The 27,855-nt window shown below is 36.6% G+C and overlaps 1 long non-coding RNA gene across 1 annotated transcript in view; it reads right to left on the bottom strand.

Moving 5' to 3' along the window:
- Positions 1-3,299: 3,299 nt before the first annotated feature.
- LOC138920718 (uncharacterized) overlaps positions 3,300-27,855 on the bottom strand; it is a 44,014-nt gene continuing 19,458 nt past the window's right edge. Inside the window, exons 2-4 of the long non-coding RNA XR_011432414.1 lie at positions 18,898-19,041; positions 8,216-8,334; positions 3,300-3,386 (exon numbers count right to left, since the gene is read on the bottom strand). This is a non-coding gene — a long non-coding RNA (uncharacterized lncRNA). The remainder of the gene's footprint in view (positions 3,387-8,215; positions 8,335-18,897; positions 19,042-27,855) is intronic.

Genomic DNA, 27,855 nt, shown 5'->3' with positions numbered 1-27,855 from the left:
TCACCTTTGTAATGTTTCATAAATGTACAATTGATACGTACATTTGCTGCAGTAGAGTTCTATTTTTCTCCAAAACTTTTACCCAGATTGATAGCCACCCCACAGTGTACAGGACTTAAAATTGAAGAATGTGCTATAATATTTTTCTAGAATTTTCCTCATTACTTTTTAAATTATGATTTTACAAAAGTCAGGCTTCCTCATTGCATCTGGTGATGCACTAGCAAAGATAAAGATGTGCAAACATGTATAAAGACAAAGTTAATAATCTCATCCTAACCTCATTCCCCCTCATGAGGTTACCAGCATTAGCAATGTGCTGATATTTTCACACGACTGTGAGAGCTCAGACGTAATGTGTATGCCTGTGTAGGATTTTTGATTGCAATTTTAGCAAAAATAAAATCATATTACTCGATATTCTTATTTAACATACATCAAGGCCATCACTTAGCATTAATAACTAAATCTCTAACTTAGTTTTAAATATCTCTATGGTAACTTTTAAATACCTATATGGTAATTTAAGTATCTATATAGTATAGAAGTGTTAGAATTTATTCAGTAATTTTCCTTCATTCAAATAGTTTCCTTCATTCAAATATAAATCATTGAAAGAGTTTCCAGTTTTTCTTTATTTCAACTTCCAGGAATTCTGCCTTTATTTCTACAAACTAGAGCCTCAAAAGTGAGATTGCTGGATTAAATGATATGTGCAATCTAATTTTAACATAGATTTCTGGATGAATTTCCCAGCGGTTTTAGGGGTTCACATGCCATCAGCAGCATTATGAGATGGCCCATTTCCTTACATTCCCACCAGTGCTCTTGTAATTGCTCTTTTTAATTTTTTCCAGTCTAATGGATGAAAATGGTCTCATACACTAATTTTCATTTTCCTCACTACTAGTAAGGTTAGGCATTTGTTTCACACTTTCTTGGCCATTTGGACATCACCTTCTCTCTCTAGCCTTTGTACACTCTGGGTATTTTTCTATTGTGTTGTTTTTTTCAAGTAAAACAATTTTTAAAATCTTACTATTCATTAGGAATATTTACTGTTTGTCAGGCAGATATGTTGCAAATATTCTTTTGCAGTTTCCATTTCCTGCCAGCTCACACTGTAATATATATTTTAAAATTTTTATGTAGTCAAATATGTCTGTCTTTTGTTTAGGAAGTTATCCCTCATCCTGAGATTATAGAGCTTCCTAAATTTTCTTCTAATGTTTTTAGTGTTTTAGTTTTTTACTTTTTCACTTTACTGAGGTATAATTTACATACAACAAAATTCACTCATTTCAAGCATACAGCTTGATGAATTTTGGTAATTATATATAGCCATGTAACCTCCACCAAAATCAAGCTGATGAACAGATTTCATCATCTTAAAATGTTTTCTCATACCACTTCACAATTGATGCCCTCTCTTGCCCTTGACTGCAGGCAACTACTGGTGTGCTTCCTAGCCCTATAGCTTTACCTTTTCCAGAATTTCGTATTACTGGACTTATAGAGTACGTAGTCTTTTGTGTTTTTCTCTCCTTTGTATGTGAGAGATGCATCCACATTTTCACATATATTAATATTTAATTCACTTTTATTGCTGAGTAATGTCCCACAACATGGATAATCCACAACTTGATTATCTGTCTACCCGTTAATGGATATTTGAAATTACTTCTACTTTTTTGGTTATTATGCTTACTGTTGTTATAACATTATTTTAATATTATTTGATATTATAATATTATTATTTACTCAAATGTAAAAGTCTTAGAGTAAAAGACTTTGTGTGGACATATCTATTTCATCTCTTTTGAGTAAATACGTAGTTGTGAGATTACTGGGTTGTACATTAAGTGTACACTTAACTTTACAGAACACTGCCATCCTGTCTTTCAAAGTGGCTGTGCCATTTTGCACTTTCAGGAGAAATGTATGGAGTTTTCAGTTGTTTCATATTCTCCCCAGCATTTGGTATTGTCAAGCTTTTTAATTTTAGCCATTCGAATAGTGTGCAGTGGACTCTCACTGTGGTTTTACATGATAACTGGTGATGCTGAGCATCTGTTTAAGTGCTTATGTTTGCCATTCATACGTTAAGTGTCTGTTTAAATCTTTTTCCCTTTTTAAAAACATTGGGTTGTTCTTACTAAGTTGTCAGCGTTTTTAAACATTCTGGATGCAAGTCCGCTGTCAGAAATATGTTTTGCAAATATTTCATGCAATCTATGGCTAGTCTTTTCATCTTCTTGACTGTGTCTTTCAAAGAACAAAGGTTTTTATTCTGATAAAGACATTTTAACAATTTTTCAATTGTTGTCTTTTGTGTCATGTTTAAGAAATCTCTGTCTAGCCCAATGTCACAGAGATTTTCTTATTTTTTCTTCTAAATATTTGATAATTTAAGGTCTTATGGTTAAAGCTATGATCCATTTTAAGTTAACTGTTGTGTATGGCATGAGGTATGATTTGAGGTTCACTTTTTCTAGACAGATAAATCTGGTTGTCCCAACACTATTTCTTAAATTGTTAATTCATCTGGAATTAACTTTTGTGTGATATGAGGCAGACTCTAGCTTAATTTCTTTCCCTGAAAGATAATCAATCATATCAATATTTTCTAATATCTAAGTCATCCTCTTCCTACAGTATTGAAATATTATACTTATTTCTTAATTTCCTATTCATAATTGTAACTATTTCAAGACTTTATTCAGTTCTAATGATTTATATTTGATTATTTCTGTGATAATAGTCCAAAACAGAATTATTTCTTCCCAACCCCTTAACCTGTTTCTCTTTCCATTTTTCCTTATTTCATTTAGTGATCCTGCCATCTCCCCAGTTAGTCAAGCCAATAACCTAGGTATTAGCCTTTATTTCTCTGCTTTCTTTGCCCTTATAATCAATCCACCACTTTTCCCCCTATATTATAAATATAATATCCAATATAAATAAAGTGTCTACTTTACTTCATCTCCATTGCTAAGAGAGTTGCCCAGGCTCCCTCGCTCTTATGTTGCACCAGGCTTTTCCATGCTCACTATCTCTGTCCACAATGGCCATCTTTCCTTTCTTTGACCATCCAAATTTGTGCCTGTCTCAGAGTCTTTGAACTTGCCATTCCTTGTGCCTGGGATAGTATTCCTTCATCGTAACTATCTCTTTTGCATCTTTCAGGTCTCAGGTTAAATGATAATGACTCAGATCTCTTGAAATAGCTTATATGTGACTTTAATCCTCCTATTGCTAGTTTGAGTTTGAGGTGGATACTCACCTAGGAATTTGCATACCTGATAAGCTGCGCATCTGCAGGATCTACTGAGATCAGGCACTGGATCTTTCCATTCTTGAATGATTTTTCCCCATCTTTGTAAAGTCTGAGCCAGCAGCCAGCACCAGAGACAAAGAAAAACAAAGGACTAGACTTAATCAAACTGATTCCTACTCAACCAGACGCTCATAAAAGTGTGGTGCCCTGTGCCTTCTGGAACGTCACAGACTCCAAGTATGAGGAGCAGAAGGTTCTATAATTACATGGCATATTCCTAAATAGCAGTCCACTCTAGAGGGACAGTCACTTAGGTCCTGGAAAGTGTAGCTGGAGAAGTGAATGCTGCTGACAAATAGAACATCCACACTTAGGGAGGGGTCCTTTCTGGGGGCCTTGGGCATCATCACAAGAAAAGGATCAATGAGCTGGCTTTTCCACTCTGCAGAATTCCCCTTTGTGTGTGTGTGTGTGTCGCTTCATTCATTCTGGCTCCACTTCCCCAGGTACTGTGTATTCAGAACATTCAGTGCCACAGCTGCAGCTGCCACTGCTCTTGTTGCTGTGACAACTCTTAGCAATTTGTTGTTGTTCTATATAAGAGCGAGCCCTGGGGTATACCTTCCCCACTAAACTTCTCCCTCAAGCTCCAAATGGCATTTGACTCATTTTCCGTTACAATCAACAGAGGACCTGCAGCAATTCAAAGGGAGTTATTGCTTTCTTTCACATCTTTTCTCAAATATCTGATTGCAATTCAGCTCTCCAGAGAAAATCCAAGCTACCTCTCTAATCCTTATGAAGAGAAAGTGTGCATTTTATCCCAGATTCATCATTTTAAAGCTGAAGGGGACCTTGAGTACAACCTAATTATATCTCATAATTAGACATGAAAAAAAAAATGTGTCTGTGGTGCCTAGAACAGGATCTGGCATGCATGGCAATCACTCAGAAGTTTGTTCAATGAAGGAATGAAGTCTGAAGAATCATGACTTCTCTAAGATCACACAGCAAGTCTGTGACAGGACAAAGATTAGAATATAGATTTTTCTCATTCCAAAATTGAGTCCATTTATAAAAACAAATGGATCATGAAAAATAAATACGTAGAATGCATCTAATTCAATTTCTTAAACATTTTTACTAAAGTATAATTGATATACAAAAAACGACATATTGAATGTATACAATTTGATGAGTTTGGAGATATGCATACACTTATGAAACCATCATTACAATCAAAGTAATAAACATATCCATCACCTCCAAGTTTCCTTCTGCTTCTTTGCTGGTTTTTGTTTTGTTTTAAGAACACTATTTGGGATCTACCATCTTAGCAAGTGGTTAACTGTGTAATATAGTATTGTTAACTATAGGCACTATACTGTATGTTAGATCCCTAGGACTTATTCACCCTGTATAACAGAACCTTTGTACCCTTTGACTAATATTTCCCTGTTTCCCTCTTCTCCCAGACTCTGGCAACCACAGTTCTACTCTCTGCTCCTATGAGTTTGACTATTTTAGATTTCTCATATAAGTTGTATCATGTAGTATTTGTCCTGTGTCTGATTTATTTCACTTAGGATAATGTCCTCTAGGTTCATCCATGTTGTCACATATGACAGGAGTTTCTTCCTTTTTAAAGCTGAATAATATTTCATTGTTTGTACGTACCACATTTTCTTTATCCATTCATCTGTTGATGAATATTTAGGTCGCTTCCATGTCTTGGCTGTTGTGAATATAATGTTGCAATGAACATAAAAGTGCAGATAGCTCTTCTCGATCCTCACTTCAGTTCTTTTGGATATATATCCAGAAGTGGAATTGTTGGATCATATGGTAATTCTATTTTTAATTTTTTGAGGAGTCTCCATTCTGTTTTCCATAGCGACTACAACATTTTATATTCCCACCAACAGTGTACAAGGATTCCCTTTTCTCCATATTCTTGCCAACACTTATGTTTTCTTTTTTAATAGCCATCCTAATAGATATGAGGTGATAGCTCATTGTGGTTTTGATTTGCATTTCCCTGATGATTAGTGATGCTGATCATCTTTTCATATCCCCTTTGGCCATTTGTATGTCTTCTTTTGAGAAATGTCTATTCAAGTTCTTTGTCCATATTCCTAATTCAATGTTAATAAAGGTTTTTTCCCACTTTATTATTAAATGCACACCTCCTATCTTTCAAATTTCATTATTTTTAATTAGCTAAAACCAGCATAAAATCTTGAAGTTTGACAGATTATTTTAAAAACCACAATAGGAAAAATAATTGAAATGCAAATCACGTCGATGTTTAAATCAGGTAGTGTGGATAATAGCAAAAATCTCATAACATGTGGTTCAAGAAGTGGGAGAAAACACTTTCATCTCAGGATTGAGCTGTCTTTCTTAGTCCATGTGATTGCAAGACGTTTTCCTTGAAATAATTGGAGAGAAGTTGGAAGAAAAGAAGAAATGCAGTGAATTTAGAGCCAGAGTCTTAGAAAATTTTAAAATTTGATGGATTCTAATAGCACCTATCCCCAAAATCAATTTAAAGTTCAAACGAAGAAATTCTCTTTGTAGAAGAAGGAGCTTTGTATTCAATCTTGTTGCAGCCCAATCATTTGTAATAAGAAAATTCTCAAGAAGTGTCATCTGAAATGGTGTATTTGTGAAACTGGCTCTGTATGACAGTGTAAAAGGCCATCAACTTAGTGTTTCCAAACTTGGCTGGCTTTAGAACAAGCTGTGGCACTTTAAAAAAATATATGCTTATTCCTGAGCCCCAAAGACAACCCACCAAACCAGAGTCTCTGTCTATGAGACCCAGAAATTTGTTTTAATATGCTTTTCTGTGCTCTTCTGTAGCCAGCCTGGCAGCTCAGCAGACTGGGCTTTGACAGCCAGGTTATTTACTTATCTTTGGAGAAATAGTCGTGTCTGAACTTGTGCTGTGCCTGCAGATAGTTGAATTTTCTTGTGGAAATGTAAATTTCCCATAGATGTGCTGGAATACTATCTGGAATACTGCAGGAAAAACTGTCAGGTCTTGACCCTACCTCTCCCTAAGAAAGAACCATGAGAAAGGTTTGATCAGTTTTAATCTAATAGCTAAAATCTTGGGTCATGTTTTAATAATTATATTATTGTTTTGTGCTGAGATATTTCTGTGGAGACACCACAAGTCATGATCATGCCCCATCAGCAGGGGGATAATTTTTCTTAATCTAGTGGATATTCCCAGTGTTATCCTAGGAAAGAGAAGATCCAAGATCAGAAAATAAGGGCTTAAGCTGGTAGTAAGACAGAAACTCATTATTCTGGGTCTTGTGCTTGATAGAATCTAGGTTCTAAGGAGCAGAGATTCTCTTCCAAGGTGCCACCTGGGTATAAGAAGTAAAGAAAGCAGATCTCTTACGATGGAAAGGCAGGGCTGGACTATGATCTTTAAAGTAGCTGTAGTGGTCTACACTTCTAAAATACCTAGAATCCCCTTCTTGGAATGGGCCATGTCCATAAATTTCCTCTCTATGGTGGTTTAGAGAGTAAACTTCTTTTTATCTTTACTCCAGATTTTAAGAGGGCTCATTGGTTAGACTATGCACTGCCCCTAGACTGATCTGAGACTGAAAAGCTGCAGTGTATTTCACTCCTTGATCTCAACAGTCAGTGATACACAATGGCCAGGGCTAGAACCAGTTTGCATAGATCTATATCCTGACTCTAGGTAGAAAACAAGTTGAAATAACATAATTGTATACCTTGTGTAGTGTGGCAAGTCCTGAATATGAACAGACTTCTAATATATGAAAAATAATAGGACTTTGTGAAACAAGTAACCTTGCAATTGTCAATTACATTTTCTTGGTAATGCTTTCAAAATTCTAATTAATGGTAAAGTGTGTTTATCTTTCATATTTGTCCAGCAAGAAGGCTTACTTTCATCTTTAAAGGATTACTGACTTGATTACAAAAATATTGTGCCTTTATCATCTAGGACCAAAGGCTTTTGTACTCAATACAAATGCCTGATGAATAAAACTGCTACCGTATTTAAAAAGGGTTTCTATTTGAAGAGTATCCTATATATGCACTTGTTTTATTAATACAGCACCAAAACGGCATGTTATCAGTACTACAACTCATATCCTAAAATTACAATGAAAACAAGCTTCACATTTTCTTTTTTAAATATGTCATTCCAAGATTAAATCGATATATATATATATAAATCACTTGCCTAAGACAATCAAATAGGCTCTTAGAGACAGTGTCTTCAAATTTCAAATAGCTTTCAGTTTGTTTTTAGAGGTAAAAATAAAAAGGACTCAGAATATTCTCTTCAACTGTGTAGGTTTTTATGTGGGCTTTTTTGGTGAGGAAGATTGCCTTTGAGCTAACATCTGTGCCAGTCGTCCTCTATTTTGTATGTGGGACGCTGCCACAGCATTGCTTGAAAAGAAATGTGCAGGTCCACGCCCAGGATCTGAACTGGCAAACCCCAGGCAGCTAAAGCAGAGCACACAAACTTAACCACTAGACTACCAGGCTGGCCTCCTCAATTGATTCTTGGTAGTTAAGAAAGTAACAATAGAAAACCAGCTATTGGCTTGGTCAGAGTGTGGTGGTTCTGATGCCCTGACTTTGTGGTGCTCTAAGATCCTACTCAAGGGTTGGCTGCAGGGGTTGGGGATCATCTGGTTAACTAATGCGATTAATTAATTACCCAGCAAGAGTATGATTCCATTCGTGATGCATATGCTATTCAGAAATGACCTGGAAAGGCCAGCTCTATTTTGCTTCCATGATAAAAGAAGGGAACTGGGGATTGCTAAACAGAAAAAGGGCCCTTTAAATACCCATGGAATTCAGCTCAGGTTAGCACTCAGGCCTAGTCTAGAAGCAATCAGGTATGGTATGAACAGGACTCTGGTAACTTACCAGAAGAAACTCAGCATCATCACCACATTGGCCTTTGTTATTCCATCTGTCAAATTTATGGAAAGATTGCATTGCGTGACCCTCCCTGCTTTAGCTTATTTCTCATTTCTTTCTTTCACCTGCAAATAAACAAGTTAGAGCTGAGCAATTTTAAGAAGCATGCATTAATTAACATTATTTCAAAAGATAAAAAATTTTTCAACATTTTTAAGATGGATCACACTTTTGAAAACATCTTGCATATATATCATCTCATTTAACTCTCAATATTTCTGTAAGATGTGTATGATCCTCATTCATGTTTTATAGCTGAAAAACTGAGATTTTATCTGGTTGGGAAACTTAACCAAGACTATATCATTTGTATGTGTCAGAAACTGATTTCAATCCAAATGTGATAAGCACAAATTTTTGGTATTTTTACTGTAATGCAAACTACAGAAGTCATTTTTAGAAAATAATTATCTAGATCTAAATGAGAAAAAAATCACTGTTCTAGTAGCCCAGATCCAGATAAATGTTATTATTCTCTTCTTAATCCATGACTCTTCTGAATTCCCAGAAACTAGTAAAGTAGACCCTCTTATACTACCTAGATAGATGTAGTTAATTGAACAACAAATTTAAATCATTTTAAAATGCTATAGACATATTTTAACTTAACATAAACGACATAAATACTCATGTTTTGTCCTTTATATTTTTTCCATCTTTATTGAGATATAATTGACATATAACGTTTAAATTTAAGTTTGCAATGTGTTGATTTGATACTCTTATATATTGCAAAATGATTACCACCCCAGTGTTAGCTAACACCTCCATCATGTCACATAATTACTATTTCTTTCTTGTGGTGAGAACATTTAAGATCTACTCTCTCAGTAACTTTCAAGTGTATAATACAGTACTATTAATGATAATCTCTATACTGTATATCAAATCCTGAGAACTTACTCATCTGATAGCTGGAAGTGTGTGCCCTTTGACCAACATCTCCCTATTTCTCCACTCCCTAGCCCCTGGTAACCACCATTCTACTCTCTGTTTGTATGAGTTCAGCTTTTTTAGATTCCACATATGAGGTCATACAGTATTTTTCTCTCTCTGCCTGACTTATTTCACTTAGCATAATGCCCTTAAGGTCCACCCATATTGTCGCCAATCGCAGAGGGTTTTTTTTTTTTTATCGCTGAATAACATTCCATTGCATACATATATATATATATATATATATATGCACCATGTCTTTTTCATTCATTTGTTGGCAGACATTTAGGTTGTTTCCATGTCTTGGCTGTTGCTAACAATAGCAATGAACATGGGACGTCAAGATATCTCTTCAAGATAGTGATTTAATTTCCTTTGGATATAGACCCAGAAGTGAAGCTGCTGGTTCATATGGTAGTTCTATTTTTAATTTTTTGAGAATCCTCCATAGTGTTTTCTATAGTGGCTGCACCAATTTACATTCCCACCAGCAGCGCGCAAGGGTTCTCTTTTCTCCTCATCGCCACCAGCATTTGTTATCTCTTGTCTTTTTGATGACAGCCGTTCTAACAGGTGTGAGGTGATATCTTGTTGTGGTTTTGATTTGCATTTCCCTGATGATTAGTGATGTTGAGAGTTTTGCATGTACCTGTTGGCCATTTGTATGTATTCTTTGGAAAAATGTCTATTCGGTTCCTTTGCCCATTTTTTAATGATTGATTTTTGCTATTGAGTTATATGAGTTCTTTACATAATTTGGATATTAACTCTTTATCAGATATGTGACTTGCAAATATTTTCTCTTATTCATTCCATAGGTTGCCTTTTCATTTTGTTGATTGTTTCTTTTGCTATGCAGAAGATTTTTAGTCTGATGTAGTCCCACTTATTCGTTTTTGCTTTTGTTGCTTATGCTTTTGGTGTCATAACCAAAAAAAGCATTGCCAAACCAGTGTCAAGAGGCCTTTTTCCTACGTTTTATCATTTTAAGACCAAAGTTTTGTTTTATTTTATTGTCTAGATGGTCCAATGATGAAGTTCCATTGCCCTTTTTTACTAAATTGTTCCAATAACGTATCATCTATAATATCTACATTCTTTAAAGTGAGTAAAAAACTTAAAGATACTTTTGAAATAACCTAAGAAAAAATTTTCTAGATTTGTATGATTTTTCCAATATTTTACAGCTGTGTTGTCCACACCTAATTTTTTAGGAAGCTGGCTTTATTGAACCTTTCAAACCTTTTAATTTGATTTTCTAAATATTTCATGTATTTTTTTATTTTTATTGAGTTATACTTAGTACACAAAAATTGCAGATATTTAATGTATACATTTTGATGAATTTGACATATGCATACACGCAAGATACCATTATCACAATAATTTGATTTTAGTAGAATCTATAATTTTCTTTGTGCATTCATATGTCATCGGTTAATATAATATTTGATTATTTCATAGAATTACAATAACAAATACAACTGGAATAATTAGGTTCGTGAACAAACACAACTTTATCATGATCAGCAAACCACCTAAATGGTGGGAGCAGTAGTAGAGAGCACACAGCCTACTACCTGGGCATCCATCAGAGCACTTTACAGACGGAATAGATAGGATGGGTTAATCCAGCAATTTGATTAAGTGGAAGTCAGTTAAGAAATCTAGAGGCAGGGATATGTGTCTGCCTTTCCCACAATGTGGTGCATTTGATCAAGTGGGTTCCTTAGACTGGAGACGGATGTCTACTTTAAGAAGTTAAGAGGATTTTCTAAGGAGCTGAAATGGAAAAAGAAGCATCTTATTTAGGGCACCTGCTATCAGCCAGGCTGTTCCTTTGTTTTGACCTTTTCATTTCCCCATAAACCTCCAATAAAATGTAAAGCAAATGAAAAAAAAGATAAAATATTAAATATTAAAATGCTCACATAATAAATGTTTCACTGAAGGTCAAGTAAAGCTAAACTTCTAAACTGAAAGCAATGAAAAACTTCAAGATGGATGGAGTCAGAGAGTGCTCACAGTTCGACCTGTTTTGCAATAGGGTACTTGAAAGGATTCTCCAGAAAACAAAATCAGGAAAGGATGCTTCTCAGGCAGAACACTTCAAATGTAGACTCAGGTTTATCACAAAGGACCCAGGCCAGAAGCTGATAAATGACATACTTTTTTGAATCATAAAAAATTGGAACTACGTATTTTGTGCTTTGGGGACATAGTGATAAGAAAACTGGAGGTGATCTGTGCCTTCAAGGATTTACAGCCTAGTGGGAAGAGAAGGTAAGTTTAAATCAATAGATGAAAAGAAGTGGTAAAGGATCCAACCTTGGAGCAAATGCCAACTGGCCGCCTTACATCCAAACTTGAATGTCTAGTATGGATAATTGACATGCAGAGTGTTTTAAAAGAATTGTCAAAAATCATATAGATTATCTTGAGGGAAGGTTAAGGGCCAAAAATAAGAGTATTTTAATTCTAGATGCCTAACTCTAGAACTCTAATTCTCCAGAACTAGTGGGTTTTATCTCAGAGACTCCAGACTCTAAGTCCTCATAAGTAGTAAAAAATGTCCCTGAGCTGTTTTTTATATAGCAAAAAGCCTTATGAAACTATGTACCTAACCTTAATAACACAGAGAACAATTAAAATCCTGCCTTCGACTGGAATTTCCTAATTAGGAATCTAAATCAATCAGAAATTCTGATTGGCCTTGATGGTTTTATTAGTAACAAATAGAAAGATGAGCTAATTATTACTTAATAAATACAATTCTGTGATAAGTAATACCTTATAAAACATGAGGTTTAAAGAGTAAATAGTAAAACTGATTGGGAAACATTAGAGTAGATTAAGTGTATCTTTACTCAGAATCAATCTATAAAACCATTTAAAAAAATTTACTTCAATGATAGACTTCTAAAGAACAACTTGTGTACTCAGCTAATTTTACCTTTAACAATTGATAACACTTTGTCTTTGAGTCTATTATACATAACAAAACAGCCTAGGAATGAGAAGGCCTCAAATGTTAATGGTGATCCCCTTTATAGAGAAGATGAAAAGAAAGGACAAGACAAAGAACAGGAGGAAGAGAAAGAAGAAAAGGAACTTTCTGTTTTCTGCCTGGAATGATTTTCTTTCATCCTTACCATGGATTATTTCTTCTCATCTTTCAGGTATTCCCTTAAATTCCATGTCCTCTGGAGACCTTCCCTGAACAACCTGCACCACCCCACCTACCACTACTTTCTCTCACATAACCTGCTTTGTTTACTTCATGGCTCCTATCACAGCCTGAAATTGTTTGGGTCATTTATTTGCTTATTTGTGTATTATCTGATTCTCCCACTAGAATGGAAGCCTGTGAGGAGGACACTGTATATTTCATTACCCTATCTATTTCCAACACCTAGCAGCACTCAGTAACTATTTATTGAATAAGTAAATAAACAAGAACCAAAGTTTCTATCTAGGGGTCTACTGGTACTCCGCCAGGCACTTTTCACCTATGTGTCATCTGTACAAGACCTCTGCTAAGTAGGTGTTAAAACTACCTTGATTTTTCAAAAAAGGGAAACTGAGGCGTAAAGAGATTGAAATTGGCTTTGCCAATATCAATTATTGATGGGCCAGTGATGCAAATGCTTTTCTGTTGGCCTCTGAAGTCTATGTTTAAATATGGCCTTTTAGTTGAGAGTTTCAAGGTGCAATTACCTCATCTGTATTGTACACGTTTGTGTGACAAGAAAACACAGTCTCCCTTAACGATTTGTTCCCCGTCTGTTACGGCATTTTCCAAGCTGAATTATAATGGGTCTTGTTACCTGGATGCCTCCTCCCTCAGTCTGAACTCCTCAAGGGCAATGAATTATTCTCTGTACTGAAGAGTTTCTACAATGTTCAACCACGTTTGTGAGTGAAATGAGTGGGTTGAGGATCAAGGTCATGTTAGCTTTTCAAAGTGAAAGAAAAAATCAAGCTCTTTCTAAAACGAAGAATTATGAGATAGAGAGTGGCTTTATGCAGTATGATATATATTCAGTGATGTATAGACTTCTAGATTATCTTACAACTTGAGTGAACTTGTTATCAAAACATTCAACTGATGAATAAGAAATTTGAGTAAAAGAAAAGGTAGGTGATTTACCCAAACTCACACAGCACTTTTGCATTTAGCAATGAGCTATTAATTGCTGACTAATATCGCATAATAAGTAAGGACCTCAGGTCAAAACTAAGGACTTTATTTTTCAATTACTTAAACTCTTAAAAGCAACATTTAGATTCTGGTGGAGGACTTGGGGAAGATGTATATGGGAGCCCAGCATTCGTTATCTCTCAGACCTCCATTTAAAGGTACTAAGAAGTGGAAACACAAAAAATCTCTGTTAATCAAAGGAATTATCTAAACGCTACCAATTTGGAAGAAATTCTTCCAGGTATCGTGTGTATAAAGCTACTGCAGGCTCTAGAGACAGATCAAAGGCCCTGGGGCTCTCTTTTCTTTCTGTGAGTCAATAGAATTTGAAAGTAGCGTGATAGAAGGCCACAGGATATATGTAGAACCTATGACAAACAGAAAACCACAGTCTTGTCTCTGAGGTGATAGCAGCACAAAATAGGAGCTTGGGCAACCAAATTGAACCTGATCTGGAGCCTAACCCACAGAAATTTGAAAGTGGATCATAGGTCCTGGTGCAGCAGCTTGAAATAATAGTTCAGAAATAAGCATGTCCTCATAGGGCTGCCCCGAGCCCAAGTCTGTCTTGTCTCCCATGAAACTTCCAGTACTCAACAGATAATATACAGTGCATTTATACCAACCAGCTGGCCAAGTTACAATTAACTCAAAGGAAGAATTCTAATAGCAAATAGTTGCTCAGTGAGGAAAATCTAGGAGAAAGTATGCACTATGTTTAGGGTCAAAAATCATGCCTAGATAGAGGAATGCATGAATTTGAGCAGGAATATGTTCGTTACTGTATTCTTTATATCAAAAAACTACAATCAGCCTAGTGTCCACCAGCAAAATCTTTTTAAAATACATTATGGTTCCTCTATACAATGTAATTCAATGCTGTCATTAAAAATAATTTTAGAAGAATAATCAACAAAATGGGGAAATGTTGATGCTGTATTTTAAATTTAAAAATCTGCTGAAAAAGTACTGTTTGTGCAATGATAGTAGTTTTTTTTTAATGCACTTATGAATATCTACATATATCCACAAACTAAAAACTAGAGTGATTAGCACTAAAATGCAATCATTGGTCACATCACTCCTTTGCTTAAAACAGGCTGGCCGGATGGCGTAGGGGTTAAGTCTGTGAACTTTGCTTCTGCAGCCCGGGGGGCGCAGGTTCAGACCCCCAGTAAAGACCTGACATCACTTGTCAACCCATGTTTTGGTTGCATCCCACATAAAATAGAGGAAGATTGGCACAGATGTTAGCTCAGAGCCAATCTTCCTCACCAAAAAAAAAAAAAAAAAAAAAAAAAAACCTTTAATAGCTTCCTGTTTCACTTAGGAAAAGGTTGACCTTCTCAACACAGCCCTCAAGGTCTTCCTTGATAAGTCTTCTGCTTACATCAGCAGCCCATCTCACATTACTCTCCTCCACTACACTCTAAGCTTTGGAAATATTTTTCAGTGCCTCAAATGTGACATGATCTTTGGCTCCTCGGGTTGTGTGTAATGGTCTCTTAATCCAATCTCCTTGTAAACCTTCCCCCACCTTTTCCACACACACACATGTACACACACACTGCCCCACAACTTATGAATTGCTGCTCAGACCCAGAGTTCAGGTCAAATCCTCACACATTTAAGGAAACATTCCCTGATAACTACCCCAGTTTCCACTGATAGCTCTCCATCCTTCTCATTCATGTTTCTCACTACATTTAAATAATTTACTTGTTGAAAGTATGACACACAATGTTCTGTAAGAATCATGAGAAGAGAAATTTTATCCATCTTGTTTCTTTACAAGTAGCATAGCTTCTTGCATATTATAAGTACTCAAAATATATTTACATGAACGGTATAGATGGTATCTATTAGATGCTTACTTGTTTTCAGTAACTTATCTATATTAACTCATTAATCTTCACCACAATCCAAGAAGTGGCTCCTGTTCCAACCAGTTTTAAAAATTATGAGGCTGCAACACTGACATATTGAGCAACTTGCTCAACGTCACATCACAGAGATTTTGCTGAGCTGGGATTCACATCCAGGCAGTTTGGCTCAAGAGTCTGTGTTCTTAACCACTAATAGTAATAGCCATTACTTACATAACAAATACAATGAGCCAGATATTCTTCTAAACAAGTAGTTTACATATATTGACTCACTTAAGTCTCATAATAAACCTAGGAGATCGGCACTATTACTATCTGTATTTTATAGATGAGAAAACTGGTTTACAGAAAAGTTAAAGCAACTTGCCCTGGTCATGTGGTTAATAAGTAGCAGAACAAGAATCTGAAAGCTGACATTCTTCCTGCTGTCAAGACTGCTCCATACTCCTTTCACATGGGAGAGGAAGGGAGCTATCTTGTGGTAAAGGGATTATTGATTTCTTTCTTTTTCCTTTGTTGTCCAAAAAGTATGTGACAAATACATTTTTACAATGGGAAAAATATTTTTAAACAGACATAATTTAAATAAATAACTTTTGGTGCCAAAACATTCACAAAATCATAAAGCTATGCCTTGAAAATTTACCTGGGTGCTTCTTTAATCCATCTTGCTCTCTGATACTTGTGTATACTCCACAATATCCTGACAAGTGGATTTCCAGCCTCTTCTAGATCAGCCTCTAGTGTTGGCTGATATTAACATGCCCCTCAAGAAAAGTCTCCCATGAACTGAGGGATATCATCTCCTCAGCATTTCAGTGGCGATGACAACAACCAGAATCAAGTGATTCATCTTTAAAATAATTCCACACTCTGCAGGTGCTGTGAGACGCTGGAAAAACTAAGCCTTCCCAAAGAAAATCATTTTTTTAAATAACACTTCCTCCTCATATAAGTTGCTTTCTGAACCCCTAAGGAAGCAGAGGGAATAAAATGTTTTAATCACAATAATTAAGATCACTGAAGTGTTTATGTGATTATTTTCTTTGACATACAGGAAAAAAGAGGTTTTCGTGTGTTCTGCTTTTTAAAACTGGTCTTTTGATGGCCCCCTGAATTGTCTCTTTCCTTGTAGAAATGGTGACTCCTTCCACGCTGTCCCCAAAACTCGCCATATATATTTCTACTCTAACAACTTTAACAGTTTGTGCTCCTCATTATTTATGTGCCTGCTCCTCTTTCTTATTCCTATTTTTACTTTGTTTCCCTGGCACCTAACTCATTTTAAGAACATTAGGTTCCAAAAAAAAGAAACTTTCTATCACTCAAGAAACACAGTTTTTGAACCAAAACTAATTTTATAATAGCTCAAATTCTTTACTTGACTTTTTTACCTACTAAAATAGATGTATGTGAATAATTTCTTTAAAAAATATTTCTCCTCCTTAGCATTTTCTTCACTCATCTCAGCTACTCTCTTGTTTCTAATACCCCCAAACTGTCCTAGGAAAAAAATCTGTCCCTCAGCCCCTTGCCTAGGGCATCTCTAGTTTTCTTCTTTTCCCCTTTTCCTCTCATTCTGAATTTAAACCACCAAAGAATTGATCTGGCAAAGAAGGAAGCTGCTGAGAGGGCAGAGGAGGGCAGGAGACTGAGGGGGCCAACTCAGAATCTCCCTTCAAGTGCAAAAAAGGGAAGAAAGAATGGTAACAACTGTATATAAATAATTTTGTCCCATGATGAATATTTATTAAGTGGAAGGAAGGAACAAAGGCAGGCAGATAGATAGGCTAATATTTTGGAAGGGTAACTTTTACCACACCCTAGCTACCTTTTGTGTCAAATTGACAACTTTCTTCTATAGTTCTCTTTTTTTCTTTCCTGTCCCCAAACTCTACCTATCTGTTATTTGATATGGTCTATAACCACTGTCCTTCAATATCATTGGATTGAAACATACTCAAAAACTTTAATGAGAGGTTATCAAGGAACTATTTTAAGACTAATTCTAAGTGGAGAATAAAGGTCATAATACCACTGTAGCAGCTAAAACACTTTTGCTGACATTATCTAATTTTCACAGAACTCTAGAGACGTAGGCAATTATTTTGATTATGCTTCTATAGATAAGGTGTTTTAGGTACAGTGAGTAGAATAATGGAGGTCAATCATTGCTCGGACCAAAAATAGACTTACATCTACTAATATTCAGGGGAGAACTATTTGGATGACACAAGTTGGGCTTCATAAAAGCATCTTTTATCATCCATTCCTTGCCTAATACAGAAGAACTCAAAGACTTAGATATTTTTCTTAGTAAGTTGGAGTTGCCTTAAGTCACAAAACCTAAGAATTAGAGACTCCTCCTTCACACAAAAAAAGCGCTGTCTCTGAACATAAACAGGTGATAGCCAACATTTGTATGACAGCTCTATCTAAAAGAAATACTGTATAATAAAAGGAAAGATTTATTTTCACTGAAAAAAACCCTTCAAATTGTTGATTAAATCTAAATTATTGGAAGATTCTCTTTATTACTTAGAACATTATTTAGATATATCATTTTACGTATTCCATTTTATTTAAATCACATACTCTTATGGCAATTCCCACTGTAATACATTTTGGAAATGTTTGAAAGCCTTCACTTAAAATTTTTCTAGACCATCTCCCTTGAAGTCACACTTTGGAATCTGCTCCTCCCCATGTAGATTCATATATTCATCCTAGTTACTCTTCACTGGAATTTCTGCCCTGCTGACCCATTCTGGACGCACTACCTAGTTTAAACTTGGATGAAGAAAGGATTAAGGCGCCAATACTTGGGAGGTTGAAGCACAGGATGGCATGAGTAAGAGAAAAAGGGATGTGAAGCAAGGAAAAAGGGAATGGATGGATGGATATGATGCTATGTGCTGTGATGTGTTATCACACATGCTTTCCCTTCACAGCCACCTGCAGAAAAACACAGCAGATCATTCAACAGGGAAGTCCATTCAACATCCAGGATTTCTCCAAAAGGGTTTCAAAGAGGAAGTGAGTTTTGGAGTAGCCCACAGGAGGAAGAAAGGAGGGGAATTTTGCCTAGCTCCTTCTTGTCTCACATTTCACATTTGATCTTACCATGGAGAGCTAACTTCCCTGCACTTTCAGGTTTCATTATCCAATCCTAGAGACATCTCAGGAAGCCAGAACCCTTGCCCCACAGTGTGGCGCTTTGTCCAAGTTCAAAGATGCAGAGGTGATCTAGTTTAGGTGGAGCACTGATCAAGAGAGAAAGGAAGGGGGCTGGCCCCGTGGCCGAGTGGTTAAGTTCGCACGCTCCGCTGCAGGCGGCCCAGTGTTTGGTTGGTTCAAATCCTGGGCGCCGACATGGCACTGCTCGTCAAACCACACTGAGGCAATGTCCCACATGCCACAACTAGAAGGACCCACAACAGAGAATATACAACTATGTACTGGGGGGCTTTGGGGAGAAAAAGGAAAAAAATAAAATCTTTAAAAAAAAAAGAAAGAGAGAAAGGAAGAAAGAGGCAGTGTGAGGAGGAGTTCAATGTTATTATCGTAATACAGACACCTGGGACATAATTATGATATATACCTACTTGCTGAAGACACCGCAACTCTCCAGCAAGAAACACTCTGGCCTTCCTCAGCTGGGCAACCAATATATTTAGGGATCAAACAGAGATCAGACGAGATGTACTGGAGTTCAAGTCCTGACCCATAGCTAAGCTGGAGTAATAAACCTGTGAAAGCCAGAAATAGAAATAGTCAGAGGTTGAGTACAAACTGAAGTCCTTAGAGAGTACTAAAAGTTGAAGTTGAAGAAACCGAAGCAAACACCAAAGATGGGGTCACAAGTGGATTCAAAGTTTGTTGATGAAACCCAAGACTAAAAGCAGGAAGAAACAAAAGTGGAGCCAAGCAGAATGGAAATAAAGTAGGCAGAATCCCATGCAATTGCTTTAGAAGTGCTGAAAACATAGAATGTATCTTTATATGCCATTAATTGGCATGTAACAAGCAGGTGGGCAGGTCTCCCTTAAAAGCATGGCTCATTGCAAACAGAGGAAATATACGGGAATATAAGGCTTATAAAAGTTTCCAGAAATAAGTTTTATGTAACCTAATTGTCCTTGGCCATGCCAGTCTGACAAGTAAAATGAAGTCATATTTTCATTAATAAGCACATTATTCATTTAGTCAAAATTTTGTATCAAGGGCCTACTATGATCAAAGATCAGCAGTTAGACCTCATTAGGCAGTGCTTATTTAAATAGTCACAGCCTCTCTGCCTTCATGGATTTTGTAGTCTGGTGTGGAATGTAGAAAATTAATGAACAAATATATATGTATAATTGTAAGGGGCTGTGAGTTAAATGAACAAGTTGCTGTGAGAGAGAAAAGCAGAGAGAATACACTTAAACATTGTTGTCAGGGAGGACCACTTTAAGAAGTTGCCAATTAAGCTGAGATTTGAAGCTTGAGAAGAAGAAAACAGAGCTAGCAAAGAGCCTCCTATGCAGAGACCACAGCATGGCCAAGTTCCCGAAGCTAGAGAGTGATTTACTTGTTCAAGAAATGGAATGAAACTAGGAGTGATTGAAACATAATAAAATGGAATAACCTGAGATGAAGATGGGGAGGGCCCTGTAGGCTTTTATTATTATTATTATTGAATATATTTGACATATAACATTGTGTAAATGTAAGATGTACATGTTAATTTGATACATTTATGTATTGTGATATAATTGCCATTGTAGCAATAATTAGCACCTCTATCATGTTACGTAGTTATCCTTTCTTTTTAGTGGTTGTAATAATTAAGTTCTAGGCTTTGATTAGGATTTGAATTTTATTTTAACTCCAGCGTGACGCCACTGATGAGTTTAATTATTTCAGTTGTAATGACTGAAAGCCCCCATCCTGCTTCACTGCAGGAAGTCCCCTTTTCACAGGTTGCCCAAATAAGACCAAGAATCCCTGGAGGACAATTAAATGTTCCACAGATACGTCCTGTTGTCACCTGCTGCCTGTGACCCCCTGTCCTCTGCAGGTTCTGGCCTCTGGGCTGGGATTACCATCTCCCTTCAGAGTCTACTACTCTCTTGCACTGCTTTGCCCCAAGCATGAACAGCACTACTGAAACAGGCTGCAATTTTAATTGGTCTTTACTGAAAGTTTGAGGGAAATGAAAGAGAAGTGCAACCTAGAGAGTAGCTTGTAACCACTACTAGATCTATTTCTTCTTAGAGAGATCATAGGACCAGAATCATCCTTGGGTTTAGACAGTCCCAAATGGGCCCAGACCTTCCTAGACAAGTCTCCATGATACAGGCTATCTTCATTCTATCCCATTCCTACCCCCACTTCTCATTTCCTGTCCAGGATTAGCTTCTTCCAAGAATGATTGATAACACAAATGAATTATCTTCAAAGGAAAAGTTAACCCCCAAGGACCCCAATAAAGATCCTGAGCTACACCAGAACCCAACAATCCAGCATCCGTAAAGGCTGAACCCATGCAGTGTTTGGGATATTTACATGCCAAACTAAGCCTCATTCTTGTCTATAATTCAAAGTACAAATCAGGCTTGCTACACACCCTTCCTGCAGGATCTCTGTCCATATAATGAAGCAGCAAGTTTCAGGCATAGTTCATTCTAGAACCATGTTTAAAATAGTCATAATTTTCTCAAGGACACAGCCACAGATATGCAATCCTGTCTATCATATAGAACATCTTTAATATTACCACAGAGTAGTTCACTTCCTTCAAATCACAGTGGCTCACAAAATCTTCAAATCTGAGGTATGTCTTCATTTTACTTTTGCATAACAAAAAAATTACTTTGGTTCCTCCAAAACAAAGGCATAATTTGCACCAAAGGTAAATTCACGTCTCTACACTTAGCAAAAGAAAAACTGCTTAAAGCTTGATACATGTGACTTTCTTCCTTTCTTAAAAAGAAAACCTCTTGCATTTGACTTCTGACCAAGTATGTCAGTTCATTTTAATTAGAAGTTATTGCAGTAAAACGACTCTCTTCTTCAAACTCTCACTTCAAGTATTCTCTTCAGTCTCCTGAAGAGTCTCCTACCAGTTCCTTTTCCCTAACCTTTGTGGCAGATCCTTCATTTTTATTCAAGTTCTTGTACCCTACCCACCCATGGGAACTATTTTTGCACTGTAAGAAGGGCTGCTCTACCTGGGTCTCATGGCAGTTGCCCTTGACATGGACCTCCCAGCCTGCTCCCATGATGAGATCCAGCTCCTGAGACCCCAGCCTAGTTCAGAATTCTGTTCAAAACAACCCCAGCCTCCCATATCACCTGAGAGATAAGTTGGAGCTGTTGTTCTTAAACAGTGAGGATTTCAAGAACTACCTTGTGAACTGATGCTGTGATGCACACACAACAGCATCTCTGAAGCCAACATAGCTCAACTTCACCTCCACTTGGATTCAGTGGATAGCAGAGGACCTGCAAACTTCATCAGGCAGGGGAAAGAAATGTGCACAAAGTTTTCAATGCCAAGCTCCTAGCCTCCAGTTTTTCACCCTCACGCCCCACCCCCCAACTCTAAATTTTGCCTAGTGGCCATTGATGGCTAGTGTTTTATTCCAGAACTGCCTTTTCCCACAGCTATTCTAATAGTGCCCTCCAGTGGCAGGTGATCCAAATGCAATTACAGAAGCCTGATTGAAGAACCACACCATAAAGGGTCAGCTTAATTCAATATCTACCCAGTGCCTAGGGACTGTTCCAGAGATATTCACCTCTGACCCAGACACTTTCTGGTTCTCTGTCTTGCACGGATATGTGGGTAAATGAAATAAGAGTCAGACAGCAAAGAACTAGTCAGACTTTGTCTTCTAACTAGGAAGTCCACTGATCAAAGACCAAACTGAATGCCAGATAGTACTAGGTAAACCATATCATCAATACCACCACCGTAAGCCACAAATACTGAGAATAGGGAAGGGCATGTAGCTCTATCTATCATATAATCATGGCTTCTCACAGAGAATCTGAAATAAAATGGTCTAGCTCTGTGGTCTCAGATCCGGAAAGCACTTAAATATGAGCTCTTTACTACCTCTTCATTATTTAATCCCTTTGAAGACAAAAACAAAAAGTCACCGTGTTCATACTTTTTCAGCTAATTTCTATTAACTCAACTAGTTTTGGGTGGGGCAAACAGGCTGTTAACGTGGACAGCCAGCATGTCCCACCCTTTGGCTCCACAGAGGGGCCCACTGCCCTCTCATCACCCTGTCATGAAGCTGAATGAAAGAATTCTCTTCGTTCTGATGTAGTATAGCAGGGACATGCATTCACGTGAGAATATTGTGGACCCAAGCAGCTTTATAGGCCAAACAATTATCATTTTTGTGCGGTTTCCCACAAAACCCATTGGGCAAATATTGACAATGGCCCCATTTATATTCCCAATCCCATCTGTCACCTCTCTGGAATTAATCCCAAATAAATACACCATCTATGAAGGAGTTATATCAGACAAAGAACTAAAAAGCTCCCTTGGTGAGTATGACACACAGCCAGATTTGGGAGGCAAGGTAAGCTGCCCTCAAACACCTTCCCAATGTTTGGAATCCCGTGATGTTCACGTGTTCTAGTTTATTCTCTGTAAGTGAGATTTGGGTTATTTTCAATTTTTCAATATTAGAAAAAACCCTGAAATTCAGTGAATGACTTAAAATTGAATTTCTTTTTCCTTTTGGGTAAATTCTTGGTCAAAGGACGTGGACAATTTTTAACTCTTTTTGGATACTGTTTAATTGTTTTGTAGAAAGGCTAAATCCTCTAACAGTGTCACTAGCAGTGAATATACTGCCTAAAGTCCTATCAACATTGCATTTTCTCATGATTACTAATTTTTGTTAGTGCAATGGATAGATAACAATATAGTCAGGCTGTTTTAATTCACATGCTTTGATAGCTCTGCAAGCTTCTATGGCATGGAAATATTCTAAATATCCTCAGATATCAACATCTAGGCAAGATATCTCAAGCTAAATACTTCTTGGCCTAATAAATGTATTAATGTAGTCCTGTGAGAAATAGAGGTTACTCTTTTCTAGGACAAAGTTATTCAATAAATATGCAGTGAATTGAAAATATTCTAAGAGGGTTTGTTTTAGGTGTATTGGGAATTTCCTTTTGTCAACATTCTTTATTACTATAATAGCAAATTAGGCAAAATCAAACACCCTGAATATCTTTCAACTTTCATGATTTCTGATGAATGACTAGAGAGTTTTTAAATAGTGCAAATTAAGGAAGTTTTTAGAGAGCTGAGTGGGTTTAATAAATCTGTTTAAAGCTATTTTTATGGTTCCACTAATGCAAACAATAAATGAGATCAGGGTAGAGTTATAACATATAGGAATCTTGTTTATGCCTTTGGCTGCCACTAAAATCTGAAGGGAACACAAAAGTGTAGTCCCAGGGTCTTTTCATACAGAAAAAATTATGAAAAATTTCAGGGTTATATACCCATGGCTATGAATCTTTGGTAATAGGCTGGGGCAGACATGAAACAGTTCCTAGGAATAAAAACACTATCCTGTTCTGTTATTATTACAAAGAAGATGGAATAAGAACTGGTTGAACAAATATCCCAAACTTGGCATATAAATAAATTTCAATGCATTGCCACAAGGATGTCCTTGATCTGTTCTCTCCAAAGCTTTATCTATAAACGAACTAGAAAGCACACTCATAAACGTGAGTGACACAAAGAGCTTAGAAGAGAACAGATACATTGGATGACAGATTCCAGATCCAAAAAGTGCCTCACAATGCCTCACAAAATCTTCAAATCTGAGGTATGTCTTCATTTTACTTTTGCATAACCAAAAATTACTTTGGTTCCATGGGAAACATGAGGCCAGAGTTATCTAATTGGGGGAGGAGGGGCAAAGAAGGGTCAGTATATAAAATGAACACTGTGAGGCAAAGGATCCCAAGTTACTTTCTGCCTCCCTACAGTATGGTAGTATCTTTTCTTATGGGCAAGTGTGTAGTGAAGAATTTGTCTTGGCCAAAAGAGAGGTCTGGCTTTAATTTTGGCTTCCTGAAGGTAATTTATATTATATCTGATAGTGGTATCTTTATTTCATTGGGGCTGGACACACTAGATTTTAGGATGTGGTCAGCCCTACTCAATAGTCTTAGAATGGGGCCTGGTTATGCCAAAAAGATTAATCCTGTGATCTAAGGTGGGGCTTTTGGATCATTCAGTATCAGTTGACCTACAGACTGAGCTCAACCATGAGAGCAATCAATGAATCATGCCTACATAATGACACTCAAATAAAAACTGGAATAAGGCTCAAGTGAGATTCCCTGGTTGGCAATACTTTGTATGTATTGTCACACATCAAGGCCAAGAGGGCAACACTTCCTAACTGCGTGAAAGAGAACAATGGAAGCTTCATTTGGAACCCTCCCAGATTCTGCCTTATCCATCTCTTCCTTTAGCTGATTTTCCCCCTACCTTTATTGAGATATAGTTGACATATAATGTGTAAATTTAAGGGGTATAATGTAACAATTTGATATACATATATATTGCAAAATGATTACCACAATAAGCTTAGTTAATCCATCCATCATCTCACATAGGTATCATTTTCCTTTGACTTTTATCTGTATCCTTTCCCTGTAATAAACATTAACTGTCAATATAATAGACTGTAGTGAATTCTGTGAGCCCTCCTGGACAGTTATCTAACCTAAAGGTGGCTTAGGAATCCTCCAAACTTGCAGTTAGTGTCAAAAGTGAAGGCAGCCTTGTGGGCTGTGCCCTCAAATTTTGCAGTTCAGCTAACTCTGAGTAGTAACATATACAAATCTGCTATGTAGTACATTATGAGGTTCCTCAAAAAACCCATTAACCATGTGCCTGTCCAAAGTGCTACTTTATGCACAGGGGTCAAGTTATTTTATACAAAATACAAGTTTACTGTACTAATGTGAGGGCAACCTTCTTATATGAGAGAAAAACTAAAGGTTTTTACTTTTTTTTAATCTTTTGAAAAGATGAAAGTTCTTTGTGTTTTATAACAATTCACCCAGATTGTTGAGATTTTTCTGGTTAAGCATTAGGAATAGAATTGTAATTTCAAGTAAGTATCATCCTAGGTGCTAATTGCAATTGGTCAGTAATCTTTCTCACACAGAAATATATGAAAAGTACCATATAGTAACAAAACTCAGCCACTCCACTTCCTAGCTGCTGCTTCATTCTCTCAATTTTCTCATCTTCCTGACTCATTGAAATAGTATTTTTATCCCTTCTAATATGTGTTCTAGATACCACAGAGATTGTTCCATCCATTAAATATTCTTTGCTAGAAGATATGCCTAAGGTCAATTTCCATCAGCTCTTATAAAAATAGAAAATTGACTTTTTTAAATGGAAAGTCCTCCTATTGCTCAGTAGAAAGATGAAATTGGACCTTTACTTAACACCATATGCAAAAATCCACCCAAAACAGATTAAAGACTTAAACGTAATACTTGAAATCATAAAATTACTAGAAGAAAACATAGGGAAAACGCTTCTTGACATGGATCTGGACAATGGTTTTTTGCCTATATTTTTTTTAATATGACACTGAAAACAGGCAACAGACACAAAGAAGACAAATGTGATTGCATCAAACTAAAAAGCTTCTGGACAAAAAAGGAAACAATCAACAGAGTGAAGAGACAACCTATGGAATGGGAGAAAATATTGCAAACCATATATTCAATAAGAAGTTAATATCCAAAATATATAAGGAACTCATACAACTCAATAGCAAGAAACCAAACAATTCAATTTAAAAATGGGCAAAATATCTGAATAAATATTTCTGAAAAGGAAACATACAAATAGCCAACAGATATCTGAAAAGATGCTCAACATCACTAATCATCAGGGAAATGCAAATCAAAACCACAATGAGATATAACCTCACACCGGTTAGAATGGCTGTTATCAAAAAGACAAGAGATAACAAGGATTGGCAAGGATGCACACTGTTGGTGGCAATGCAAATTGGTATAGCCACTATAGAAAACAGTGTGGAGGTTCCTCAAAAAAATAAAAATAGAACTACCATATGATCCAGCAATCCTACTTCTATTTATCCAAAGATTCACTATCTTCGAAGATTCACTATCTCAAAGGACATCTGCGCCCCCATGTTCATTGCTGCATTGTTCAACGTAGCCAAGACATGGAATCAACTATAATTGGTTGATAAGTGTCCATCAATGGATAAATGGATAAAGAAAATGAGGTATCAACATACAATGGGATAATATTTCAGCCTTAAAAAAGAAGAAAATCTTGTCTTTTGCAACAACAAAGGTGAACCTAAAGGACTTTATGCAAAGTGAAATAAGCCAGATTCAGAAAGACAAATACTGCATGATCTCACTTATGTGTGAAATCTAAAAACGTTGAACTCTTAGAAGTAGAGACTAGAATAGTGGTTACCAGGGGCTGAGGAGCGGCGGAAATAGGGAGATTTTGGCCAAAGGATACAAAGTGCCAGATACACAGGATGATTATGTTCTGGAGAGCTAATATACAGCATGGTGACTATAATTAACAGTAATGTATCATATATTTGAAATTTGCTAAAAGTAGTGGATCTTAATTGTTCTCACCAAAAAATAGACATAGACATAGATATAGCTATAGATATAGATATAAAATAAAACAAAGGATGGGAAACCCATATCCATGCTTAGGTCCTTATCAAAATGTTGAGTTTTAATCATAGTTGATTCTATTTTACAAACTAGTTTGAAAATCAGTTAATGGTCTGTTAAATTCAGCCATAGTAATTAGGAAGCACTACTGATATTGTATTTCCCATATCTCCACCTAATGGCGTGAGATCATTTGGCATTTTATCTGCCTTCCATGTTACTGTAGCAAACTTTATATCAAATATCTCATCACTGCATAAGTTGGGCTCCATCTTTCTAGCTTCCCAAAACAGATTCTTCACCATCCATTGCTCCCCATAAAGCCAATGCCTCATATTTTCAGCTTTTGTTACAGCAGGTCTCTGCTGGTGTGCTACGAATTGACTCAGCCAGTTTAGGCAAGTCATGCTGTGGTAAAAAGTGATGCCAAATTCTCATTGGCTTACAATAACGAACATTGATTTCTTGTTCATCCTTCATGTTTATCGCATGTTAGCTTCAGTTCTGCTTCACAGCACCTCTACTCCAAAACCTGGGCTGAAAGGGAAGCCCAATCCACACATCCAGGTCTGTGACAAAAGGAACAGAAAGGCTGGCAGAACCATGCAATGGCTTTGAAGCTTCTGGTGGAAAGAGGTATATGCTACTTCTGTTCATATGTCATTGTCCAAAACAGTTACAAGGGCTAGTCTTATAACAATGGAGCAAAGAAAGATAACTTTCTCACATGGAAAGGCAGTAAATACCTTGGACAAAAATAAAATCTGCTATACCATTGTTCATAGATCTAATGGGTTTTTTCCTTAATCATTGACTAGAACAGT

This window comes from Equus caballus, chromosome 25 (assembly GCF_041296265.1).
Source record: "Equus caballus isolate H_3958 breed thoroughbred chromosome 25, TB-T2T, whole genome shotgun sequence".
Classification (NCBI taxonomy): Eukaryota; Metazoa; Chordata; class Mammalia; order Perissodactyla; family Equidae; genus Equus; species Equus caballus.
The sequence above is the reverse complement of the archived record's forward strand: the minus strand, read 5'-3'. Positions and strand labels throughout refer to the sequence as shown.